Source organism: Mastomys coucha, unplaced genomic scaffold (assembly GCF_008632895.1).
Source record: "Mastomys coucha isolate ucsf_1 unplaced genomic scaffold, UCSF_Mcou_1 pScaffold22, whole genome shotgun sequence".
Classification (NCBI taxonomy): domain Eukaryota; kingdom Metazoa; phylum Chordata; class Mammalia; order Rodentia; family Muridae; genus Mastomys; species Mastomys coucha.
This window is the reverse complement of record NW_022196905.1, coordinates 209,117,675-209,129,024: the sequence shown is the minus strand read 5'-3', so window position 1 is coordinate 209,129,024 and position 11,350 is coordinate 209,117,675. Positions and strand designations below refer to the sequence as shown.

The window sequence follows — 11,350 nt, the reverse complement described above, 5'->3', positions numbered from 1 at the left end:
TTGGGGGATGAGGTCGGGTTCTGGATCAACTAGGTACTGCTTGGGACCCAATGACCCTTGCCTGGGCCCCCACCTCCCCTGCACACATACTCATATCTACTGAGATGTCCTTAGGAATGGTCCTCAGGTCACAGGGTGAAGGCAGAAGAGGGGGAAGAAGTTTGTTCGGTGGGGAGGTGGAACCCAGGCCGGAGTGTGCTAGGGCAGCATTTGGCTAACTGGGCCCCGGCCTCTTTTTTATTTTTGTGTTTCAAATCAAACACTAAAAAGAAGCTGGGTGTGGAGGTGAGGCCAAGTCACAGAAAGGATAATGGTTCATCCAGGGCCCATCCCTGACATAGCTCAAGTGTCAGAATACTACCCTCTCTTTCTTGGTCAGGCTTTTATATAGCCAGGGTGACCTTTAACTCACTATGGTGGTCTGAATAAAAGAAGTCCTCCATGGGCTCATGCGCTATTTGAAAGGATTAGAAGGTTTAGGAGGTGTGGCCTTGTTAGAGGACCTGGAGTTTACTAGAATGAGGAGTGCCCACCTGAGTCAACAGATGAGGATGTGGAGGTCCTAGTTTTCTGCAGTGCCTTTCTGCAAGAGTCCATTGCTCACCATCCATCCCTCAGCCCTCACACACCCATGTCTCCCTCACTCATGTACTCCATTTGTTTACTGTAGTGGTTTGAAAGCAAATGGCCCCCTAGGTCCATAGGGAGTGGCACTATTAGGAGGTGTGGCCTTGTTAGAGGAAGTGTGTCATTGGTTTGGCTTTGAGGTCTCAGAAGCTCCAGCTGGCCCTAGTGGCTCAGTCGTCCTGCTGCCTGCAGACCAGGGTAGAGCTCTCAGCTCCTTCTCTGGCAGCATGTCTGTCTATACGCTGCCATGCTTCCCCCCATGATGATAATGGACTGAAGCTCTGAGACCCCAGTTAAATGCTTTCCTTAATAAGAGTTGCTGTGGTGTCTCTTCAAAGCAATGAGACCCTAAGACATTCATTCACACTCTCTAATTTGCACAGCCATTCACTCATTCATGCATTCTTCACTAATTCCTTTATTCATCTACTCATTCATTCACTAGTTCACTCTTCTAGTCACTGTTCATTCAGTTCCTCAGTTACTCAGTCACCCACCCGTTCGCTTGTTCACCAGTTCATTCACTGATGGTTACTGATGAAGCTGGGTGTGGCCATCCCTCAGGTGTGACACAAGGCCTCGCCACAACTCAGCACCTCCCTTTCCCTCCTTTTCTGAGACAGGGTCTCACTGTGACGATGGCATGTCAGTTACAGGCAGCACGCCACAACTCAGCACCTCCCTTTCCCTCCTTTTCTGAGACAGGGTCTCACTGTGACGATGGCATGTCAGTTACAGGCAGTACAGAGAACCTGGCTGTCTGAACATTCCAGAAAGGAGACAGCTCTCACTAACATGTGGCTTTTGTCTTTCCACACACTCCAGGGAAGAGTGGCAAGGATGACAGTCACAGGGCAGAGGAAAGCATGGATTCCCCAGAGGCCACAGCTGCAGAAAGAGGTCACAGCACGGAGAAGAGACCCTTTCCTGGTTGCTTGTGTAACAACTGTGCATTAGTTATTGCATGTTCTAGGCCAGTGGTTCTCAACCTGTGCTTCACAACCTCCAAAAGACCACGGGAAACTACAGATATTTACATTATGATTCATAACAGTAGCAAAATTACATGTAGTCATAATGAAATAATTTTTTTGGTTTCTTGGAAGCATTTTTTTTGTTTTTGTTTTTGTTTTTTTGAGACAGGGTTTCTCTGTGTACCCCTGGCTGTCCTGGAACTCACTCTGTAGACCAGGCTGGCCTTGAAATTTTTTTGGTTCCTAAATTTTATTTATGAATTAATACAAACCATTGCAGACCAATGTGTCTTAACCCTCCTCCTCCTCCTCCTCCTGGTTAATCTAGAAGTAACGCAGCTTTGGAAGTAATTCTTTTTGCTGTTGGTGACAACATGCAGCCAGTCTCGGAGGCTGTTCTTCTTCAAATATTTTTTGGTGAGATATTTCAAATACCTTTTGGAGAAAGGCACCTCGGAAGTGACAGTGATCTTGCTGTTGCTCTGCTCGATGGTCACAATCCCTTTGCCAAGATTGCCAGCTTTCCCATTCACCTTCTCTCTGGAGGACCTGCTCAAAACTGGCAGCATCCATGATTCCATCTTCTACAGAGTGAGTACAGTCAAGGGTAAACTTCAAAACCTGCCCTTTTTTGACCCCCCTTCCTTTGCCACAAGCTTTTTCACAGGTGCCATGGCAGCAGAGGAGGCAGAAAGAGAGGGGGGTGGTGCACTACCATGAGATAATTTTTTAAAAGATTTATTTATTTATTTATTTATTTATTTTATGTAAGTACACTGTTGCTGTTTCAGACAAACCAGAAGAGGGCATCAGATCTCATTATGGATGGTTGTGAGCCACCATGTGGTTGCTGAGATTTGACCTTAGGACCTTTGGAAGAACAGTCAGTACTCTTAACCACTGAGCCATCTCTTCAGCCCAAGATAATTTTTTTTTTCTTTTTTTTAGGTTTTTCAAGACAGGGCTTCTCTATGTAGCCCTGGCTAACCTGGAACTCACTCTGTAGACCAGGCTGGCCTTGAACTCAGAAATCTGCCTGCCTCTGCCTCCCAAGTGCTGGGATTAAAGGTGAGATAATTCTTAAGCTTGAGTGTCATCACAATATGGAGAGTTGTATTGAAGAGTGGCAGCACAGGAAGGTTCACTACCCTAGGCCATCTACGGAGGGTTGAAAGTCTGGGGAGGACCTGCAGGTTCTATGCAGCACTGCCTTGCTCTAAGTTACAAAAGGGACCCAAGCATGGTTTTGTTATTGTTTTGAGACAGGGTTTCTCTGTGTAGCCTTGGATGTCCTGGAATTCACTCTGTAGACCAGGCTGGCCTTGAACTCAAGAGATCTTCCTGCCTCTGCCTCCCAAGTGCTGGAACTAAAGGCGTGCACCACCACTGTTCAGTCTTCTGAACACACACACAAAGTACAGCCTAGGGTCTGGAAGTGTCCAGAGGCTCAGGGCACTTGCTCCAGCACCCAACCCACAGAACTTAACTCCAGAGGACATGACCCCTCCCTTATAAGGCACCCCAGCTCTCTGCCACAGACACTTGAAAAAGTCTGAGCCAGGTTGGGAGATGCCCCCACTCTCATTTCCAGACCCCTTTGAAAATACCATCCACTGAGGAACAGGTGTTCAACCTGCAAATCTGAGAGGGATAATTCATGGTCAAATGTTTTTCACTTTTTCTGGGATTGGAGACTCTAGTGGAGGGTCACATGGGAACTCACAGGCACTTGTAACTTTAGCTCCAGGGGATCTGACGCCCTCTCCTGGCCTCCTTGGGCATTGGACTCACTCCCACACAAAGACACAAATATATCTTCTAAAACTCTCAGGTGTTGTGGGAAGGAAGTGTGGTTCCTGACAGCCATGATTATTTTCAGCTCAAGACCTTTGCACGAGCTGTCCCCTTCGCCTGCTATGCTCTGGGTCCTCCTTCCAGGCCGCAGTGTCTTAATCTGTCTCCCACTTTCCCATTCCCTGCACAGTGGAGGCATCCTTTAAATAAACCCTGCAGCTTCTAATTTCATTGTGGTCTCAGATGTGGGGTGGGAACCAGTGTGTTCCTTAAACATGTAGTGAGTGCAAGTGTGTCTGTCTCTCAGCCACTGGCACAGGAAGGCAGCGTTTGGTTCAAATCGGAGGCTTTTCTCTCAATGTACCACAGCTGCTTCCTCAACAAAAGCTAGTGGTTGCAGCTCCTTTGGCATGTCAGCCTGGCATTTCCACACTTCCTGTTTGCCTTCTTCCTGGGCTCCTTTTGGAGCTGAGCAGGCACTCTCCTTCCCACATGGTCCAGGCTGGGGAGTGGACAGCACCCATACTTCCCACACAAGGATCTTGATCTGAGGGCACGAAGGCTATTGAAAGCTTCTCTGGGAAGCTGAGTGTGGTGGTGGTGTATGGCTGCCATCCCAGAGGAGGCAGGGTTGGGGCTCAAGGCAGTATATGCAGGTGCCTCCAAGGTAAGCCAAGGGCCTCTGTGAACAGCACTTGCCTAGTATGTGAGAGAGCCTGGGCTCTAGGCACAGCATGCCCAAAGCATCCCAATCAGAGGCCTAGTCCCAGGTCTCAGGTGCTGTAATTGCCCCAGGGACTCTTGTGGTAAGAGGTCCTTTGTCAAAACCATCCCAAGACCAAGTACGTCAGCCTTGCCTGCCTACACTCCTGCTTAGCCTTTGTCTGTCAAGGAGCAAACCAGCAAATCCCACAGACGGACTGAGGTGAGCTTAGTCGCCATTGAACACCAAGCACCAGAAAGTAACCTGTACGGGACTTCCCTTTTCTCCTTATAACCCCTCCCCCTTCTCTTTCGGACAGCATCTCAGTGCGTAGCCTAGACTGGACTCAGACACTAAGATTGAAGGTATTGACACCCACCTTCATCGTTGGAGGTGTCACTAGCGCCAGGCCTGAATTTCTGGCCTCATGTAATCCTCTTGCTCAGCTTGTTCTTACTTGTACAGTGTCAGGCCCAAAAGGAACTCAGGATAAATGGCTAACTGTGGTGCCTACTAGCATACCAAAGCATCTGCTGGCTTCCAGGCTCACTGGGTACCAGCTTGCTCAGGCTCCCCTCAGCTTCTCGCTTAGGTTTTCCAACCCTAAACTTCTTCAGCTCAAGGCTTCCCTTCCTCCAACTTCTCATTTCTATATAACCTTGCCACTTTAGCCATGGCCCCTGGGGATCACCTTTGCCCACATTCTCCTCTCCTCTCCCAGCCCAGTTCAGTCTGCTGGCTGTGTTCCTTCTAGTACTCTTTGTCCTTGGTCTGGACTCTTTCAGATGCATCTAGCTATACTCCTATCTACAATAAAAACTCTCCCCACAACCGTATGTTAGAGTGGCTGTGTCCTCAGTTTATACATCTGGTGCTGAAACTCCCACTACTATAAATACAATGCTAATATGTGAGATGGGGGGACGGTACACTCATGTCATCCCAGCGTTTGGGAGGCTGAAGCAAGAGGATCATAGGTTCCAGAGAGACAGCTCTTGTTTTCCTATCAATGAAAGGCAGACTGGAACGGGGTCTGCTGGGAGGCCAGTGTGCTTCACATTTAGAACCAGGAGGCTCCTAACCTCTGGGCCAGGATGGAAACCCCCACTGAGTAGGAAGCATGGCTGCCTGCTGTCAAGACCAGACATGAAAATATGCCCTGAAGAATTCAGCTCTCTTAGTTCTGCTTCCTTGACTGTGAAGTGTGGACAGCTGTCAGGGCGATGGCCCCCAAGACAGCTGAGTCTGGGCCCCCAAGGTGGAAGCAAGGAGCAGTTGTGAGTAGAAGCCCATCCCTGCTTACTCTGTGGGCAGCCCCTCTACTGTCCACCAGCTGTGTGGCTCCTGGACTACAGGCCAGCGATGACAGTGCAGGACTGTATGGACTGTAGGAAGGAGCAGGGTGAGCCTGCTTCCCCTTTCCCTCTGCCCAACTCCCCACTTCAGATAATAGTGGGCTAGGGGTGGGATAGAGAGCTGGACATTGGGGTAGGATGTCCCTCAACTCTGGGACGGACAAGCAGAGCCACATGGATGCAAGAGGTGTATTTCATGACAACTTGTGTATGCATGTGTACTTTCAAGTTATTCTATGATGTGTGCTGACATACACATTTAACCCCAGCACGTAGGAGGCAGACAGATTTCTATGAGTTTGATGCTAGCCTGAATTACACAGAGACTTCCAGGCCAGTGGCTTGGTGTAGTGAACCTTGTTTCAAAAATTAAGTCAGGCCGGGCAGTGGTGGCGCACCCTTTTAATCCCAGCACTTGGGAGGCAGAGGCAGGTGGATTTCTGAGTTCGAGGCCAGCCTGGTCTAGAGAGTGAGTTCTAGGATAGCCAGGGAGGGCTACACAGAGAAACCCTGTCTGGAACACACCCCCCCCCCAAAAAAAAATTAAGCCAGGCCCAGCAGTGGTAGTGCACACCTTTAATCCCAGCACTTGGGAGGCAGAGGCAGGCGGATTTCTGAGTTCAAGAAGCCTGGTCTACAGAGTGAGTTCCAGGACAGTCAAGGCTACAGAGAAACCCTGTCTCGAAAGAAAAAACAAAACAAAACAAAACTAAGAGTCTAGAGAGATGGCTCAGTAATTAAGAGCAGTGGCTGATCTTCCAGAGGACCAGGATTTGATCCTCAGCACCCACCTGGCACCTCAGTATCAACTATAATTCTAAATATGGAGGTGGGGGTGGGATACCTGACAACTTCTGGTTTTTGAGCATGCCATGGTACACTTATATACGTGTAGATATACAATAAAAATAGTAAGTCAGATGGTAGTGGCACACACCTTTAATCCCAGTACTAGGAAGGCAGGGGCAGGCGATCTCTGTGAGTGGAGATCTCTGGGTTGGATGCCTGAACTACAAAGTGAGTTCAAGGGTTGTGTGTGTGCTGGGCTACACAGAGAAACTAGAGAACAAAAAGACTTATAAAAAAAAAAGCTAGGCCATTGGTCAGCCCCAATACGTAAATGTTTCCCTTAATATCTTAAGGGGCTGAATATGAAGGTACACATCTTCAATCCCAGTGCTCTGTGAGTTCAAGGCCAGTCTGGCCTACATATGGAGACATATCCAGGACAGCCAGGACTATAGACTCTGCCTCAAGGATAACAACAAAAAACACAAACACAAGCACAAAAATATTCTGAGACCAGAGGACTCAGGGGTTAAGAGCCCTGGCCACTCTTCCAGAAGACCAAATTTTGACTCCCAGCAATTAGTGGTGACTCATAACCATCTGTAACTATGGTCCCAGGAGATTTGATGCCCTGTTCTGGCCTCTGTAGGCACCAGGCATGCACGTGGTATAGACATACATGTAGGCAAAATATCCATATATAAAATTAAGTATATTAAAAAAAACCTCAACCCAATATTTTAAATGATGGGCCAGTAGAGTGGCTGAGTGGGTAGGGGTGCTTGCTGCTAAGGTGATAACCTGAGTTATCAGGTTATAACCTCTCTCACATGGTCAGAGAGAACTGACTCCCCATCTTCTACACAGGTCAATGGCATACACATCCACATTTATTCACCACACATACACACCCACACCAATTTTTTTTTTTTAAAGATTTATTTATTTAGCACACGACACTGTCCTTATTTTCAGACACACCAGAAGAGGGCATCAGATCCCATTATAGATGGTTGTGAGCCACCATGTGGTTGCTGGGAATTGAACTCAGTACCTCTGGAAGAGCAGCCAGTGCTTCTGACTGCTGGGTCACCTCTCTAGTACACAAATTTTTAACGTAAAGATGTTTACTCCCTGTGTATGGGTGTTTCACAGCACGTAGAGCTGTATGCAATGTGCGTGTGCAGAGCCTGAGGCCAGAAGAAGGTGACAGATCCTCTGGAACTGGAGTTACAGAGGGTACAAGTTGCCATGCTGGGAACTGAACCCCAGTCTTTGGAAGACCCAGTGCTCTTTGCTACTGAGCCATCTTGTTGACCCCAATGAATGTAATTTAAAAAAAAAGTACTTGTGACAACAAAATGGCTATAAAATATGGATCGCACTTCCAAATCCAATTGTCTCAAACCTGTTCTCTCTGCAGCTATGTATGCAGAGCACCCTGGAAGGGGGAGGGCTTCTTTTCTGCTCCACACTGGCCATGAATTCCTAAGGAAATAGACTCAGGAGCTCCTGACTGTTTCATGTTGCTGGGGGTCACTTGTGCCTGTCCTTTTACTTTGTGGATGTAGCAGGGGTCCCCTGTGCTTTATTCTGCATGCATCTGGCTTGTGCTGAGTTGGGGCCTCCATGTAGGGTTTACAATCTCCATGCTAAGTGACCTTCCTGCTTCAGTGTCCCAAACAGTCACGGCCATGTGCAGCCACTGCACACAGCTTGCTCTCTGAGTTTTGTTTTCCATGTTTCAGTCTGTTGCTTAGATATATCCTCAGCCTACCTGAACCACAGAAGCTGAGTGAGGGGAACAATCTCCTGCATGAGACACATTTAACTACCACATAGCCCTAAATTCAAAGGGTATTCTGGACAGTTTTATGTCAACTTGACAAGGGCTGGGGTCATCTCAATGGAGGGAATGCCTCCACAAGATTGGGCTATAAGCAATCCCAGCCCATGTGAGTAGTGCCATCCCTGGGCTGATGGTCCTGGGCTCTGTAAGAAAGCAGGCTGAGTAATCAATATGGAGCAAACCAATAAGCAGCACCCCTCCATGGCCTCTGCATCAGCTCCTGCCTCCAGGTTCCTGCCCTGTGTTGAGTTCCTGTTCTGATGACCTTCCAATGAACAGTGATATGGAAGTGTAAGCCAAATAAACCCTTTTTCCCCTAACTGCTTTTTTGTTCATGGTGCTTCATCATAATAGAAGCCCTGACTAAGACACAGGGGATGTTTTACCTTCTGATGGTGCTTTACAATTCCTTGGGGGAAACTAAGGACAGAGGTCAAAGACTGAATGGGACACACCCCTACCCCCCACCCCCATGGCTGGAGACTCTGCCCTGGGTTCACCCACATGGCCCCCACAATGGCTGTGGTGAGGAGAATCAGGTGGGCAGAAACAGGAGACAGGGTGCCAGGTGGCAGGGCTTGGCTGGCCACCATCATGGTTAGAAGCTTCTGAAGGGCCCTGTGGTGCTGGTCTCTAGGCCACTCCCAGGGTTTTTCCTGAGTGCAGCATCACCTGTCCTGGGAACCATGTCCAGCCTGGTCTCCTTATCACCCTCCTGCTTAGGGGTAGGGAAGTATTGGTAGAAAAACCAGAGGCAAGGGATCCTTAGGGAACAAAACCATGTCTGAGGTTCCACTATTCGGTGCTCTTGCCTCAGGTAAGGACAAGGTAGGTTAAGCCATGGACAGCCATTCTCTCAGAGACTATGTCTGGTGACAGACCCATGATCCCAGGACTCCAGAAGATGAGGCAGAAGCTCTTGAATTCAAGATCAGCCTGGGTCATAGAAGGCACCTACAGGACAAATCTAGTTACTAGAGGCTTGCAAAATACAGTGGACATAGGGATACTTCATCATCATGTACAGGAAAGAGCCTATCATTAGGCTTGGGAGAGATCTGTCAAAGTCAAAGGGATGGTGTCACTGGTCCTGGAAGACCTCTATTCTAGGGACTGGTGACATTGTCATCAGGCCTGGGGAGACTCATGAGGGCTAGAGATGTCTAGGGACACTTGTCATTGGGTCTGGGTTGATGGACTGATATCTGGTAAGGCCTGGGGATGTCTGTAGTCAGGGCTGGACTCTGGGGACACATTGTTGGACCTGGGGACACTAGTCATCAGGGCTCAGATCCCCATCTCAAGCTGTTAGACACCTGTCAGGCCTAGGTGTGCACTGCCACCTTTCATGTCCTCCTCACAGGACTCACATGTTTGAGACAGTTTCAATCTGTAGCTCAGGATATCCTGAAACTGAAAGTAATCCTCCTGCCTCTGTCTCCCTAGTGCTAAGATCATAGGCATGAGCTACTCTACCCAACTTATTCTCTCTTCTTTAATACAGATTATGACATAACCCAGGCTGGCCTCAAGGTCCTCATGCCTCCGTCCCCATGGAGGCCTCAGTGACTGCAGCACGGGAGCCGGGCAGCAGGTCTGCTCTTCATTTATTCCAAGCACTCAACACCGACAACACCATGACTTCTTAGATCCTTACAAACACAACTACGTCCAAGAGGTGACATCACAAGTGTGTTCTAGGTTTTACCAGGTACAGAATCAACTTGCACGACGCACATCCAGAAACAGGAACACACTGGAGTCAGGGCAGGCCAGGCCAGCACAACTTTTGGAATCCATGGTCCTTGTGGATGTGACCCTGGAACTAGAATGACAGGACAAACACTGTGACAGGGCCAAGATCACACGAGTATACATCAGGTGTCCTCCAAAGCCCTGCCCCCAGAGCAGCTTGGCTAGAGAGCAAGGTGCCCCAGGAGGGCAAGGACAGCAGGGTGTGTGTGAGGAGTGTCATGACAGCTCACGTTGAGGAATATGAGGTATGTGCTCTCTCCCCCCACCATCCATCCTGTCTCCAGAAGAGCACCCAAGAATGTCATTCTCAACCTGGGAGGCAGCCAGACAGTCTCGCCTTCCACAGTGACAGAGACTTGGCAACAGGGCCATCTACCCACAATTCCCCAATCATCTTGAAGACCCAATGGACCAGCACATATAGATGTCTGGAGAGAAGCTGGAGATATGGAGCGAGAAGCATGCCCAGGTATGTATACTCCATTTACGGAACTCCTCTTAAGAGCCCACCATGGACGAGAATCCCATTCCAACCCACAGCCAACATGGGAGCTGCTAGAAGGTGAAAGAAAAGACCTGAAGATGAAGCTGCAGCCTGGGGTCCCTGACCTGTCATCTCCCACCCTACAGATCACAGTGTTCAAGTCAGACTGTGCCCATTGGCAGTATAACATCTCCATAGCTACAAAGATCTGTTAGTTGCCAAGACAACAGAAGAGAGTGAAGTAGGTGTGAGCTGCAGCAGCTGTGAAGAAGGGCTCACTGGAACAGAGTAGAGCACAGCGCACTGCTTGTGAGAGCTGAGTATCACTACAGCAAAACCCTCCAGCTCTGCTCCTGGCTGACACCTGGCCACCATGTCCCCAACTCTGACATCAGCCTTTCCAGACGTCCACAGACTGATTTCAAATGCCCAGCACTGTGGTAGGGAGGCTGGGATGCAGTGCAGCGAGAGTATCTGTACCAAATAGGGGCGGCAGGCATAGGTGGAGGTGTGCTCCAAAGCAGACATCCAAGGCAGCTGAGCTGCGCCATCCCTCCAGAGGCTTTGGAAAGACACTGTACATGGAAACTGTGCTGCTGTAGCACCATAGTACTGGCCTGCAGGAGCCACACTGTGGAGGCTAGAGGTGCAAGGACTGGGGTTTTCCTCAGAACACACTTCCCAGATACAGAAACAGGCGTATTGTAAGCCTCAACTATATTAAACTGGGGCTAAGATTTTGAGAAGTCTCTCAAGACAGGGTCCTGCTACACAGCCAGGCAGAACTTTAACTTGCCCTGCCTTAGCCTGCAAAGCTCTCAGAATTCTGTAGGAGCTGAGACATCACTGCTCAAAAGCAAGAATTCACAGTGCTCTCCATTGGAGCCTGTCTGTTTCCAGATAAGCTCTGAAGACACAGCAGCACAGGGCTCTGGAAGGCAGGGCTGTGTGGAGAACTTACAGAGGAGCCAGGCCCTGGGCACCAAGGCTGAGGAACCACCCTACAAAGAGGAATAAGAT

General features: G+C 49.0%; 1 protein-coding gene and 1 pseudogene across 7 annotated transcripts in view; both read right to left on the bottom strand.

The window, feature by feature from the left end:
* Positions 1-1,892: 1,892 nt before the first annotated feature.
* LOC116067823 lies at positions 1,893-2,275 on the bottom strand (annotated as a pseudogene).
* Positions 2,276-9,681: 7,406 nt separating this feature from the next.
* The window catches only part of Sugp2 (SURP and G-patch domain containing 2), a 28,371-nt gene continuing 26,702 nt past the window's right edge, over positions 9,682-11,350 (bottom strand). For all 7 annotated transcript variants that reach the window (XM_031340093.1, XM_031340091.1, XM_031340092.1 and 4 more), the window contains one exon: positions 9,682-9,916. The gene's annotated coding sequence lies outside the window, so the exon portion shown is untranslated. The remainder of the gene's footprint in view (positions 9,917-11,350) is intronic.